Here is a 14,463-nt window from a genome sequence, read left to right as displayed (position 1 = left end):
CTGCAGCTGCCGGTGAAGATCTGGTGGTCAGAAATAGAGGAACCCGATGGCCTCCGTAGGCCTTTGCGAGTTTGCTTTACGGGACCACCCGCCTGAAAGGAACAGCTGGCGGAGAAGCAGTGAGATGCCGAGATGGAACGTCTGATTTCAGCAGCGTCCTTTGAAGGAAGCGTGCAAGTGCAGAGGGGCTGTGGGAGGGGGTATCCAGAAGGCCAGAAGAAGAGAGAGGAGAAAAGGAGGTGCAAAATGCCTGTGCATAAACATAAGCAGGGCTAGCGTAAATTCGAGCACAAGGTCCATCGCTCTGTTACAGAGACGAGATGGACCCAAGGTCTAACAAGCGGTGGCTGGTAGCAAAGGCAAAGAGAGGCTGAGTGAAGAGCTGTTCAAGGCCACCAGCAGCTGGACTTCGGCCATAGGGCTAGCAGGAATTTACTGAGTAGAGCTTGCAGGACCATCTCCCAACTGTGCTGCTCCTCGTGCTGCCGCAGGAGGACTGGCGTGGCTGCGTCTGTCCGGTCACCCACCCTCAGCATGTATTGCACGATGCTCAGCACGGTCAGGGTGTGAGTGATCCCCTCAGCCACGGCCAGGACGAGGAGGGAGAGAAGTTGCTCAGTGGGGCTGGGTGGGAGGGAGGTGTCAGCTGGGGCAGCAGGGGCAGGAGGCGCAGGGGCCCGGGGACGGGTGGGAGAGGGGGCGAGGGAGCTCGGAGGCAGCAAGGGCAAGGTTGGTGAGCGCTGCAGGCGTGGGGGCATATCCCCACAGCTCCCCAGGTGCTCACCACTGCTGGCATTGCTGGACAGAGAGACATCCCCTAGATTTTCAGCACATCACTGGAGTTCAGAGATCCTTGCCTGCTGGTCCTGTACTCATTACTATTACGACTACTTTGGTTTGCACCTCCATGTGCTCTTTCCCTGACAAAGAGAAAGGTGACCGCTTGTGGTGGGCTGATCTTAGCCAGAAGCCAGGCAGCCGTAAGAAGTGAGACCCAGCGATGGAACACCTCATTTCAGGGGCATCTTTTGAAGCAAGCCGAGAGGTGGCCTGGGGCACGGGAAAGGAGGCAGGGAGGAGGGGATGTGGAGAACACCAGGGTGAAGAGAAAGAAGATCAGGAGGTGCTAAATCTAAGCATAAGTGCAACCACTGCCAAGGTAACTTCCAGCACAAAATTCCTCACTTTGTTCGACTGGGGAGATGGAGCCAAGGGGTACCATTCCCCAGCAAAGTGTTGCCCAGACACTCGCAGACAAAGGATTTCTCAAGCGAAGCAAATTTATGGACATATTTACATTGGGTGAAGCCCTCCTGCACCTCCGGGCAGGAGGAGCATCACAGCTGGGAGCAGGCGCGGAGGCTGCGCAGGAATCAGGGCCTTGGCTTCTGTTCAGCTCGTGACAGGGCAGAGGAGGAAGCACAGCACGTTCTCCGGCAGGCGCTCCGCAGGGATGCAGGGGTGCCTTGCCGGCAGCTCGCCCACGGCGCCCGGCTTGGTGGGAAAAGTGCCCAATGGATGGGCGGTTTCAGGGGCACGAGCAGCAGGCGGTCGATGATGTCGTCCTTGTGGGCGCTCAGGTCTTCTTCGTAGGCGCTGCCCGCTGCCATGGCCAGATGCAGCCCCGTCAGAAAATTGTTGCTGGGAAGCGCGTGGCCAATGCAGCAGAGGTCCCGACCTTCTCCGGAGACTTGTCTTGACCCAGACTGTCCCAAGGGTCTTCTGGTCTGTCCTCCAGGCCTCTCTCCTTCTCTCTCTCGTCCTCTGCTCTGCTGGAGCTTCCCTGCTGGCTGCCCCTCTCCGAGTCAGCTCTCCTCTGCCTGCGCAGCATGTAGAGCCAAAGCAGCAGGACCAGGGTTTCGACAGAGGCCCAAAACCACCACTGCTGGCCGGCAGCGAGGAGCACGCCTTCTCGAGGGAGGCTGTGCAGTTTCTGAGTGAGGATGTGCACTTCCTGGCTCCTCCTCTCCATCTCCTGCAGCAGCCAAGTCTCCTCCTGCTTCTGCTGCTCCTCATGGTGCTGCAGGAGGTGCTGCGTGTCCCTGTTCATCGGGCCACCCACCCACAGTAGGTACAGCATGACGCCGAGCACCGCCAGGATGCGGGTCATGAGGAAAGCCATGGCCTGGAGGAGGAGGGAGAGCAGGGTCTCAGTGGGGCTGGGTAGGAGGGAGACGGCGACTCGGGGAGCAGGGGCAGGAGCCACAGGAGCCTGGGGCGGTGGGGGACAGGGGGCGAGGGAGCTTGGAGGAAACAAGGGGAAGGTTGATGAGCGCAGCGGGGAGGGGGTATATCCCCACAGATCCCCGGGGCACTCGCCGTGGTGACAGCCCCAAGCACCTCCGCGTCCAGCCCCGAGGGCAGCCCCTACCCTGCCCAATGGACTCCCCGCAGTGGCTGCGCCCTCACTCCAGCCTTAGAAAACCTCCCGGGGGTGGTGCTTCTGCCCCAGCCTTCGTCCAGCCCAGCCTTCCCCCCTCCTGCCCCGCTCACCGCTGGCCTGAGCCGTACTGAGGCGGCAGTGCTGCCGGCTGGCACCCTTGCTGACCCCCCTTTGTGACATCTTCTCTGTGATGTCACAGCTGCCAGAGCCCCACGGCGACACCCCGCCCGCCCGCCCAGACACGGCCGTTGCAAAGCTCAAACCCTTCCCGGCAGGACAAGGCTCCCAGGGCCACTAAACCTCCCCAGAAAGAGCAGCAGGGGCAGCACAAGGGTGTCCCTGGCTTGCACAGGGAGCTCCACGCCCGGCGAAGCCCTAAGGTCAGGCTCCCGCCTCCCTCCACGCCACCAGCACCACCACCACCAGCAGCATCACCAGCAGCAGCAGCAGCAGCAGCAGCGAGGCGCCTTTGGGGAGAAGTTCTTTCTCATGCTTTCCTACGGGCACACGGAGCACACGCGCTCACCCTTCTGCTGCTCCAACCCCTGTTGGGTCGTCAGGGAGCTGCGTTGCACCCAGAGACTTTTGACTGCACCGCCTGACACGCCATCAGGTATCCATTTCTCAGAAGAGCTATGGAGGCGTATCTCTCAGTCGTCGTATTACTACTGTCCCCACAAAGAATGAAAACTAAATACAAAGTAAAGACCAAGCAGATGGTTTCCCTCACGAGCAAGCTGGCTGAGCCCCGTGGCCGGGCTTCCAGTGCTGGCTCCCTTCACAGCTGCAGCAGCTGCAGCAGCAGCGACGAGCTTTGGGCAGGGACAGAGCAGAGCCAGTTCTGCTCCTGCCTCCCCGAGGGGTTTGCTCCTTGGGACCCCTGCAAGCGGGCTCCTTCCCTCTCCTGCCCTTGCGCCCCTCCTGCTGGGGCACGACTTGGCCCTGCAAGCCCCAAGAACGGAGGGGAATGAAAAGTGTGTCCCCAGGTCAAGCAGAAACTATCCTGCAGCTCCTACCCGAGGGTGCCTGCTCGAGCCCTGTAGGGACAGGCCGGGGCTGGAGAGACCAGGGTCTGCAGGCCCAGGGACCGCCCTGTGGGACAGGTGGTCACGGGGAGAGGAATCACAGAATCACACAAAATCACAGGATGTTAGGGCTTGGAAGGGACCTCGAAAGATCATGTAGTCCAACCCCCCTGCCAGAGCAGGACCACCTACAGTAGATCACACAGGAACGCGTCCAGGCGGGTTTTGAATGTCTCCAGAGAAGGAGACTCCAAAACCTCTCTGGGCAGCCTGTTCCAGGGCTCTGTCACCCTCACAGTGACAAAGTTTTTCCTTGTGTTAATGTGGAATCTCCTGTGCTCCAGCTTGCACCTGTTGTCCCTTGTCCTGTCGCAGGCCATCACCGAGAAGAGCCTGGCTCTATCCTCCTGACACTCGCCCTTTACGTATTTATTGACTTTGATGAGGTCCCCCTCAGTCTCCTCTTCTCCAAGCTAAAGACACCCAGCTCCCTCAGCCTTTCATCAGAAGGGAGGTGTTCCACCCCCTTAATCATCTGTGTGGCTCTGCGCTGGACTCTTTCAATCCATTCCCTGTCCTTCTTGAACTGAGGGGCCAGGAACTGGACACAATATTCCAGATGGGGTCTCACCAGGGCAAAGTAGAGGGGGAGGAGAACCTCTCTCCACCTACTGACCACAGCCCTTCTAACACACCCCAGGATGCCATTGGCCTTCTTGGCCACAAGGGCACCTTGCTGGCTCATGGGCATCCTGCTGTCCACCGGGACCCCCGGGTCCCTTTCCCCTACGCTCCTCTCTAACAGCTCAGTCCCCAACCTAGACTGGTACGTGGGGGTGATGTTTCCCAGATGCAAGTCTCGACACTTGCCCTCGTTGTATTTCATTAAATTTCTCCCCGCCCAGCTCTCCAGCCTGTCCAGGTCTCGCTGAACGGCAGCACAGCCTTCTGGTGTGTCAGCCACTCCTCCCAGTTTTGTGTCATCAGCAAACTTGCTGACAGTGCACTCTGTTCCCGCATCCAGGTCATTGATGAATATATTGAATAGTACTGGTCCCAGTACTGACCCCTGGGGGACTCCACTAGATACAGCCCACCAACTAGACTCTGTCCCGTTGGCAATAACTCTCTGACTTCTTTCCTTTAACCAATTCACAATCCACCGCACTACCCGGTCATCTAGACCACACTTCCTCAGTTTAGCTGTGAGGATGCTGTGGGAGTCGGTGTCAAATGCTTTACTGAAATCAAGATAAACCACATCCGCTGCACTGCCATCCTCTATCCACCTGGTTATGTCTTCGTAAAAGGCTCTCGGGTTGGTCAGACATCACTTCCCCTTGATGAAGCCATGTTGACTGCTCCTAGTGACCCTCTTATCCTTGATACGCCAAGAGACAGCACCGAGGATAAGTTGTTCCATCGCTTTTCCAGGGATGGAGCTGAGGCTGTAGGACGGGTCTGTAGTTACTCAGGTCCTCCTTCTTGCCCTTTTTGAAGGGACGTTTGCTTTCCTCCAGTCGTCAGGCACCTCGCCCGTTCCCCACGACTTACCAAAGGTGATGGAGAGTGGTCTAGCAATGACTTCCGCCAGCTCCCTCAGCACCCGTGGGTGCATCCCACCAGGCAGGGCCCATGGATTTATGTGTGTCCAGCTTGCTTAATTGATCCCTAATCAAGTCCTCATCAGCCAAGTCAAACTCCTCCTTTATCCTGACTTCCTCTGGGGCCTCAGGGGTCAGGAACTGCTGAGGACAGTCTCCAGCAGTATGGACAGAGGCAAAGAAGGCATTCAGTAACTCCGCCTTCTTTGAAGCCTCTGTCACCAGGGCACCCGCCTCGTTCAACAGTGGGCCTACATTGCCTCTAGTGGTGGTTTTGTCTGCAATGTATTTGAAGCAGCCCTTTCTGCTGTTACTTGACCTCCCTTGCAAGGCTCAACTCCAAGGAGGCCTTAGCTTTCCCAGTTGCCTCCCTACATCCTCTGACAGCAGTCTTACAGTCCTCCCAAGTGGCCAACCCCTCCTTCCAAGATCTATAGACTCTCCAAAGGAAGGAGAGGGCGGAGGCTCCCATCCTCCCTGGGACACCTCCTGCCCTCCCTCCTTGCTCTCTGGGGGGCTGCAGCCAGCTCAGCCCCAGGCGGCAGCTCCTTTGGTCGCTTTGCCCTAGTTGTACTAGAGCTACCCAGGCAGCAGCCAGCGCCTTGCAGTGACCCCGGCCGCTGGGAGCGGCCCTTGTCACACAGCAGCGGGCGTAGGGTTTGCTGGGGGGTGGATGCCAGATGCTGCCGGACACCCAGCCAGGTGCTCGCTGCCTGCCACTTCTCCAGAGGGCAGAGAGAGAAAGGAAGACGGAAAAGCTGCTGGGTTGCAAGGAAGGGTAAAGGACAGTCTGTTTTTTTGCCTTAAATAACTTGTTGGGCAGATTTTATGTATGTATCTTGAACAAACCTGTTTTACAGGACAAGTTTTGTATATTAGCCCTAAAACCAGCCTGCTTTGCCCTACAGCCTGCTCCGGGGAGGGAACAAGCCCTGCAAAGGTGGAGCAGTGCTCCCTCCTTGGAGATAAGACATGGAAGCGGTGCTCCCTCCTCGGAGATCAGAGGGTGGAGAGGTGTTCTTCTTCAGAGACTTTAGTTGGGGCGATCGATAAAGGGAGGCTTCGGTTGGAGCAAGCTACCCAACCTCCTCTATCCAAGCGGACAAACCCCGCAGAAGAGGGGTGCTCCTGAACTTGGGGAGGCCCACTCCCTTATCTACAGGTGTACGCTGGCCTTGGGGAGGTCCACTCGCTTACCTATAGTGGACAGAAACCCCCTTGGACGCACCAAAACGTTGCATACTGCGCCTGCGTCCTAATTAGCATGGGAAGCGAGAAGAGGAGGGGCTAACGTGAAGAGGACTCATAAATATGAATGAAAAGGGACAATAAAAATGCCAATAATCAAGACACAGGTGCGCACCCACCACTGAAGAACCAAAGATCAGACTGGACCCGCGAGGCAGCGCTGGACCCCAGGAGTGGTCATAGCTCTTTCCCTCTCTCTTTCTTTCTTTCTCTTTTTTTTCACTCTATTGTTTTTCCCTTCTCTCTCCGTATTATTAGATAGAATTAGGGAGAGCCATACTTTTTTCTGATCTGTGAAACATTACCTTTATCCGATCTGAGAAATATTAAAGTGTGTTACTGCTGCCAGTCTACTGACCAAAGAGGGTTATTAACTCGCTAGCTTTGCCGAGAAAAGGGTCTCTGCCGTGCAGAGGAATCCCCTTTAAAAGAGAGGGTACAAAGGATTCACCTACCCCGAAGCCCACTGAGTGGGACAGGACGGGAAGACAGGGAGATCTTTCTCCCAGTGATCTGGATGCAGCAGTTGAGTGCGCCGTTTGCAAGTTTGCTGGTGATACTAAACTGGGAGGTGCTGTTGACTCTCTTGAGGGACGGCATGAGAGCCCTTGCAGAGGGATCTGGATAGACCGGAGCACTGGCAATCACCAGTGGCTCAAAATGGGAAAGGTGCCACATTCTGCACCTGGGAACGGACTAAGGGCCGGCCTTGGGAAGTGCGAACGTGGAGAGGAGTGGCTGGAGAGCAGCCCTGAGGGCAAACTACACCCTGGGGTGGATTAAAAAGCGTCTAGGTCTAAGAATCAGGTGAAAGGCCAGCCAGGCAGATAGCCTGGTGGGAGTCTGTGATAGACTCCACCCAACCAGCATGAAGAGGCCGGTGAAATATTCTGTAAGCAGCTGGGAGAAGTCTCGCCATGTCGCTAGCCCTTGTTCTCATGGGGGACTTGAGCTTAGAATCATAGAATCATAGAATCATTCAGGTTGGAAAAGACCTTTGAGATCATCAAGTCCGACCCTCAACCCTCCTCTACCAAGTACACCCCTAAACCGTATCTCCAAGCACCACATCTAAATGACTTTAAACACAATAAGGGACGGTGACTCAACCACCTCCCTGGGCAACCTCTTCAAATGCCTGACAACACATTCAGCGAAAAAATGTTCCCTAATGCCTAGCCTAAACCTACCCTGGTGCAGCTTGAGTCTGTTCCCTCTCGTTCGATCGTTAATTACCCGTGAGAAGAGACCAGCACCTGCCTCTCTACAATGTCCTCCTGGGTAGTTGTAGGGAGCAATAAGCTCTCCTCTCAGCCGCCTTTCCTTAAGGCTAAATAGCCCCAGTTCCCTCAGCTGCTCTTCATCAGACTCATTCTCTAGGCCTTTCACCAGCTCTCTTGCCCTTCTCCGTACCCACTCCAGCACCTCACTGTCTGTCTTGTATTGAGGTGCCCAAAACCCGACACAGTGCTCGAGGTGTGGCCTCAGCAGTGCCGAGTACAGGGGGACGATCGCCTCCCTGCCCCTGCTGGCCTCACTATTCCTGCTACAAGCCAGGAGGCCATTGGCTTTTTTGGCCACCTGGGCACACTGCTGACTCATGTTCAGCCGCTCATCGATCAGCACCCCCAGGGCCTTTGCTGCCGGGCAGCTTTCCAGCCACTCTTCCCCAAGCCTGGAGCGTTGCATGGGGTTGTGGTGGCCCAAGGGCAGGCCTTGGCCCGTTGATCCGGCCTGCCCAAGTCCCGCTGCAGAGCCTCCTTACCCTCAAGCTGATCAACACTCCCACCTAACTTGGTGTCGTCTGCAGACTTACTAAGGGTGCGTTCTACCCGTTTGTCGAGACCGTTGGTAAAAACGTTCAACAGAAGTGGCCCTAGTACCGACCCCTGCAGAACAGCACTGGTGGCCAGCCGCCAGCTGGTTTTAACTCCGTTGGTCACCACTCTCTGGGCCCAGCCATCCAGCCCGTGTTGGACCCAGCAGAGCGTATGCTCACCCAAGACACGAGCAGCCAGTTTCTTCGCTAGAATTCCATGGGAAATGGTGTCGAAGACTTTGCGGATGTCAACAGTTGGAATACATGATCCTTGTCGGTCCCTTCCAGCTGTTCTGGTAATTGGTAAATCATCTATCGAACAGAACAGCCCAGCCCAGACCAGACTTGGCATGGGAAGAACTGGTTTAATTTGCTGCCTATTGAAAACTTAGGGAAGCGAGGAACAAAGGCAAAACACGGCTCCCACCCCCACCCTTTTTTCCTAGGCTCAGCTTCACTCCACCAAAAGTTCCTTCTTCCTCTCCCCACTCCCCCAGGGGCGCAGGATGATGGGGAACGGGGGCTCTTCTCAGTCCATACCAGCTCCTCTCTCTGCTGCTCCATTCTGCTCACGCTTTTCCCTTGCTGCAGCGTGGAGTCCCTCCCAAGGGCCACAGTCCTTGAGGAGAAACCTGCTGCCGCACGGGCTCTGCCCAGAGCACGGTTTCTTCGGGAAGTGCCCACGTGCTCCAGAGCAGGCTCCTCTGTGGCCTGCGGTGTGGGTACCTGCTCTGGCGTGGTCCTCTCCAAGGGCTGCAAGGCAATGCCTGCTCCACTTGGATCCTGCACAAGGGCAGCAGGGCAGTCTCTCCTATGCTGCCTGGAGCGCCTCCTCCCCTCCTCCTCCTTTCCCGCCCGCCCCTTGGCCGTCGCAGGGCCGTTCCTTGCACTTCTTTCCTCACTCCTCACGATGCCGTGCAGCATTTTGCCTCTTCTCACACAGGCCACCCCCGTCGCTCCACTGCTGCCGAGACACGGACACCAAATGCACATGTTTACCCCTACCAAGAGCGACCTTCTCAGGCGCCTGACAGGTGCTGGCAGTAATTGTACTTGGGAGGAGCTGTGCGGGAAGAAAGCAGTAGGTGTATGCACATCAACCACCTCCCAGCAGCCATCAAACTGCATCCAGAGGTGGAGGAGCCTGCAGCTGCCGGTGAAGATCTGGTGGTCAGAAATAGAGGAACCCGATGGCCTCCGTAGGCCTTTGCGAGTTTGCTTTACGGGACCACCCGCCTGAAAGGAACAGCTGGCGGAGAAGCAGTGAGATGCCGAGATGGAACGTCTGATTTCAGCAGCGTCCTTTGAAGGAAGCGTGCAAGTGCAGAGGGGCTGTGGGAGGGGGTATCCAGAAGGCCAGAAGAAGAGAGAGGAGAAAAGGAGGTGCAAAATGCCTGTGCATAAACATAAGCAGGGCTAGCGTAAATTCGAGCACAAGGTCCATCGCTCTGTTACAGAGATGAGATGGACCCAAGGTCTAACAAGCGGTGGCTGGTAGCAAAGGCAAAGAGAGGCTGAGTGAAGAGCTGTTCAAGGCCACCAGCAGCTGGACTTCGGCCATAGGGCTAGCAGGAATTTACTGAGTAGAGCTTGCAGGACCATCTCCCAACTGTGCTGCTCCTCGTGCTGCCGCAGGAGGACTGGCGTGGCTGCGTCTGTCCGGTCACCCACCCTCAGCATGTATTGCACGATGCTCAGCACGGTCAGGGTGTGAGTGATCCCCTCAGCCACGGCCAGGACGAGGAGGGAGAGAAGTTGCTCAGTGGGGCTGGGTGGGAGGGAGGTGTCAGCTGGGGCAGCAGGGGCAGGAGGCGCAGGGGCCCGGGGATGGGTGGGAGAGGGGGCGAGGGAGCTCGGAGGCAGCAAGGGCAAGGTTGGTGAGCGCTGCAGGCGTGGGGGCATATCCCCACAGCTCCCCAGGTGCTCACCACTGCTGGCATTGCTGGACAGAGAGACATCCCCTAGATTTTCAGCACATCACTGGAGTTCAGAGATCCTTGCCTGCTGGTCCTGTACTCATTACTATTACGACTACTTTGGTTTGCACCTCCATGTGCTCTTTCCCTGACAAAGAGAAAGGTGACCGCTTGTGGTGGGCTGATCTTAGCCAGAAGCCAGGCAGCCGTAAGAAGTGAGACCCAGCGATGGAACACCTCATTTCAGGGGCATCTTTTGAAGCAAGCCGAGAGGTGGCCTGGGGCACGGGAAAGGAGGCAGGGAGGAGGGGATGTGGAGAACACCAGGGTGAAGAGAAAGAAGATCAGGAGGTGCTAAATCTAAGCATAAGTGCAACCACTGCCAAGGTAACTTCCAGCACAAAATTCCTCTCTTTGTTCGACTGGGGAGATGGAGCCAAGGGGTACCATTCCCCAGCAAAGTGTTGCCCAGACACTCGCAGACAAAGGATTTCTCAAGCGAAGCAAATTTATGGACATATTTACATTGGGTGAAGCCCTCCTGCACCTCCGGGCAGGAGGAGCATCACAGCTGGGAGCAGGCGCGGAGGCTGCGCAGGAAGCAGGGCCTTGGCTTCTGTTCAGCTCGTGACAGGGCAGAGGAGGAAGCACAGCACGTTCTCCGGCAGGCGCTCCGCAGGGATGCAGGGGTGCCTTGCCGGCAGCTCGCCCACGGCGCCCGGCTTGGTGGGAAAAGTGCCCAATGGATGGGCGGTTTCAGGGGCACGAGCAGCAGGCGGTCGATGATGTCGTCCTTGTGGGCGCTCAGGTCTTCTTCGTAGGCGCTGCCCGCTGCCATGGCCAGATGCAGCCCCGTCAGAAAGTTGCTGGGAAGCGCGTGGCCAATGCAGCAGAGGTCCCGACCTTCTCCGGAGACTTGTCTTGACCCAGACTGTCCCAAGGGTCTTCTGGTCTGTCCTCCAGGCCTCTCTCCTTCTCTCTCTCGTCCTCTGCTCTGCTGGAGCTTCCCTGCTGGCTGCCCCTCTCCGAGTCAGCTCTCCTCTGCCTGCGCAGCATGTAGAGCCAAAGCAGCAGGACCAGGGTTTCGACAGAGGCCCAAAACCACCACTGCTGGCCGGCAGCGAGGAGCACGCCTTCTCGAGGGAGGCTGTGCAGTTTCTGAGTGAGGATGTGCACTTCCTGGCTCCTCCTCTCCATCTCCTGCAGCAGCCAAGTCTCCTCCTGCTTCTGCTGCTCCTCATGGTGCTGCAGGAGGTGCTGCGTGTCCCTGTTCATCGGGCCACCCACCCACAGTAGGTACAGCATGACGCCGAGCACCGCCAGGATGCGGGTTATGAGGAAAGCCATGGCCTGGAGGAGGAGGGAGAGCAGGGTCTCAGTGGGGCTGGGTAGGAGGGAGACGGCGACTCGGGGAGCAGGGGCAGGAGCCACAGGAGCCTGGGGCGGTGGGGGACAGGGGGCGAGGGAGCTTGGAGGAAACAAGGGGAAGGTTGATGAGCGCAGCGGGGAGGGGGTATATCCCCACAGATCCCCGGGGCACTCGCCGTGGTGACAGCCCCAAGCACCTCCGCGTCCAGCCCCGAGGGCAGCCCCTACCCTGCCCAATGCACTCCCCGCAGTGGCTGCGCCCTCACTCCAGCCTTAGAAAACCTCCCGGGGGTGGTGCTTCTGCCCCAGCCTTCGTCCAGCCCAGCCTTCCCCCCTCCTGCCCCGCTCACCGCTGGCCTGAGCCGTACTGAGGCGGCAGTGCTGCCAGCTGGCACCCTTGCTGACCCCCCTTTGTGACATCTTCTCTGTGATGTCACAGCTGCCAGAGCCCCACGGCGACACCCCGCCCGCCCGCCCAGACACGGCCGTTGCAAAGCTCAAACCCTTCCCGGCAGGACAAGGCTCCCAGGGCCACTAAACCTCCCCAGAAAGAGCAGCAGGGGCAGCACAAGGGTGTCCCTGGCTTGCACAGGGAGCTCCACGCCCGGCGAAGCCCTAAGGTCAGGCTCCCGCCTCCCTCCACGCCACCAGCACCACCACCACCAGCAGCATCACCAGCAGCAGCAGCAGCAGCAGCAGCGAGGCGCCTTTGGGGAGAAGTTCTTTCTCATGCTTTCCTACGGGCACACGGAGCACACGCGCTCACCCTTCTGCTGCTCCAACCCCTGTTGGGTCGTCAGGGAGCTGCGTTGCACCCAGAGACTTTTGACTGCACCGCCTGACACGCCATCAGGTATCCATTTCTCAGAAGAGCTATGGAGGCGTATCTCTCAGTGGTCATATCACTACTGTCCCCACGAAGAATGAAAACTAAATACAAAGTAAAGACCAAGCAGATGGTTTCCCTCACGAGCAAGCTGGCTGAGCCCCGTGGCCGGGCTTCCAGTGCTGGCTCCCTTCACAGCTGCAGCAGCTGCAGCAGCAGCGACGAGCTTTGGGCAGGGACAGAGCAGAGCCAGTTCTGCTCCCGCCTCCCCGAGGGGTTTGCTCCTTGGGACCCCTGCAAGCGGGCTCCTTCCCTCTCCTGCCCTTGCGCCCCTCCTGCTGGGGCACGACTTGGCCCTGCAAGCCCCAAGAACGGAGGGGAATGAAAAGTGTGTCCCCAGGTCAAGCAGAAACTATCCTGCAGCTCCTACCCGAGGGTGCCTGCTCGAGCCCTGTAGGGACAGGCCGGGGCTGGAGAGACCAGGATCTGCAGGCGGTGGGACAGGTGGTCACGGGGAGAGGAATCACAGAATCACACACAATCACAGGATGTCAGGGCTTGGAAGGGACCTCGAAAGATCATCTAGTCCAACCCCCCTGCCAGAGCAGGACCACCTACAGTAGATCACACAGGAATGCGTCCAGGCGGGTTTTGAATGTCTCCAGAGAAGGAGACTCCACCACTGCACTGGGCAGCCTGTTCCAGGGCTCTGTCACCCTCACAGTGACAAAGTTTTTCCATATGTTAATGTGGAACCTCCTGTGCTCCAGCTTGCACCTGTTGCCCCTTGTCCTGTCACTGGCCATCACCGAGAAGAGCCCGGCTCCATCCTCCTGACACTCGCCCTTTACGTATTTATTGACTTTGATGAGGTCACCCCTCAGTCTCCTCTTCTCCAAGCTAAAGACACCCAGCTCCCTCAGCCTTTCATCAGAAGGGAGGTGTTCCACCCCTTAATCATCTGTGTGGCTCTGCGCTGGACTCTTTCAATCCATTCCCTGTCCTTCTTGAACTGAGGGGCCCAGAACTGGACACAATATTCCAGATGGGGTCTCACCAGGGCAGAGTAGAGGGGGAGGAGAACCTCTCTCCACCTACTGACCACAGCCCTTCTAACACACCCCAGGATGCCATTGGCCTTCTTGGCCACGAGGGCACCTTGCTGGCTCATGGGCATCCTGCTGTCCACCAGGACCCCCAGGTCCCTTTCCCCTACGCTCCTCTCTAACAGCTCAGTCCCCAACCTAGACTGGTACGTGGGGGTGATGTTTCCCCGATGCAAGTCTCGACACTTGCCCTCGTTGTATTTCATTAAATTTCTCCCCGCCCAGCTCTCCAGCCTGTCCAGGTCTCGCTGAATGGCAGCACAGCCTTCTGGTGTGTCAGCCACTCCTCCCAGTTTTGTGTCATCAGCAAACTTGCTGACAGTGCACTCTGTTCCCTTGTCCTGGTCACCAAAATGTTGCATAGTGCGCCTGTGTCCTAATTAGCATGGGAAGTGAGAAGAGGGGGTCTAACGTGAACAGGACTCATAAATATGAATGAAAAGGGACAACAAAAATGCCAGTAATCAAGACACAGGTGCGCACCCACCACCGAGGAATCAAAGAGCAGACCGGTCCAGCGAGGCATCGCTGGACCCCAGGAGTGGTCATTTCTCTTTCTCCCTCTCTTTCTTTCTTTCTCTTTTTTTCCACTGTTTTTTTTTTTCGCTTCTCTCTTCATATTATTAGATAGAATTAGAGAGATTCATACTTTTGTCTGATCTGTGAAACATTACCTTTATCCGATCTGAGAAACATTATTACTATTAAAGTGTGTTATTGCTGCCAGTCTACTGACCAAAGAGGGTTATTGACTCGCTCCCTTTGCCGAGAAAAGGGCCTCTGCCGTGCAGAGGAAAACCCCTTTAAAAGAGAGGGTACAAAGCATTCACCTATCCTGAAACCCACTGAGTGGGACCAGACAGCTATTCATGGGTGATGCTGGTTGTTTTTTTGCAAACACTACCTGGATTAGTATTCTTATGTCATTTTTTTTTATTTTTCTATTTGATCTTTGGATGCTGAGCTAAGCCTGATGGACTCAGAATTTCCTCAGACCTCCTGCTCTCCTCCTATCTGTAATGGTCGTGAGGAAGGAGGGATAGGTAATTTTTTTGCATTAGGACCTATACACACACACACAGAGTCATCAGTCATTGAGGAGCCCTCTCTATTTTCCATGGAATTCACTGAGATAATTGTTGGGATTGCTCCAAGTAATATTTCTAAA

This window comes from Leptosomus discolor, chromosome 1 (genome assembly GCF_034619465.1).
Source record: "Leptosomus discolor isolate bLepDis1 chromosome 1, bLepDis1.hap2, whole genome shotgun sequence".
NCBI classification, from domain to species: Eukaryota; Metazoa; Chordata; class Aves; order Leptosomiformes; family Leptosomidae; genus Leptosomus; species Leptosomus discolor.
The sequence above is the reverse complement of the archived record's forward strand: the minus strand, read 5'-3'. Positions refer to the sequence as shown.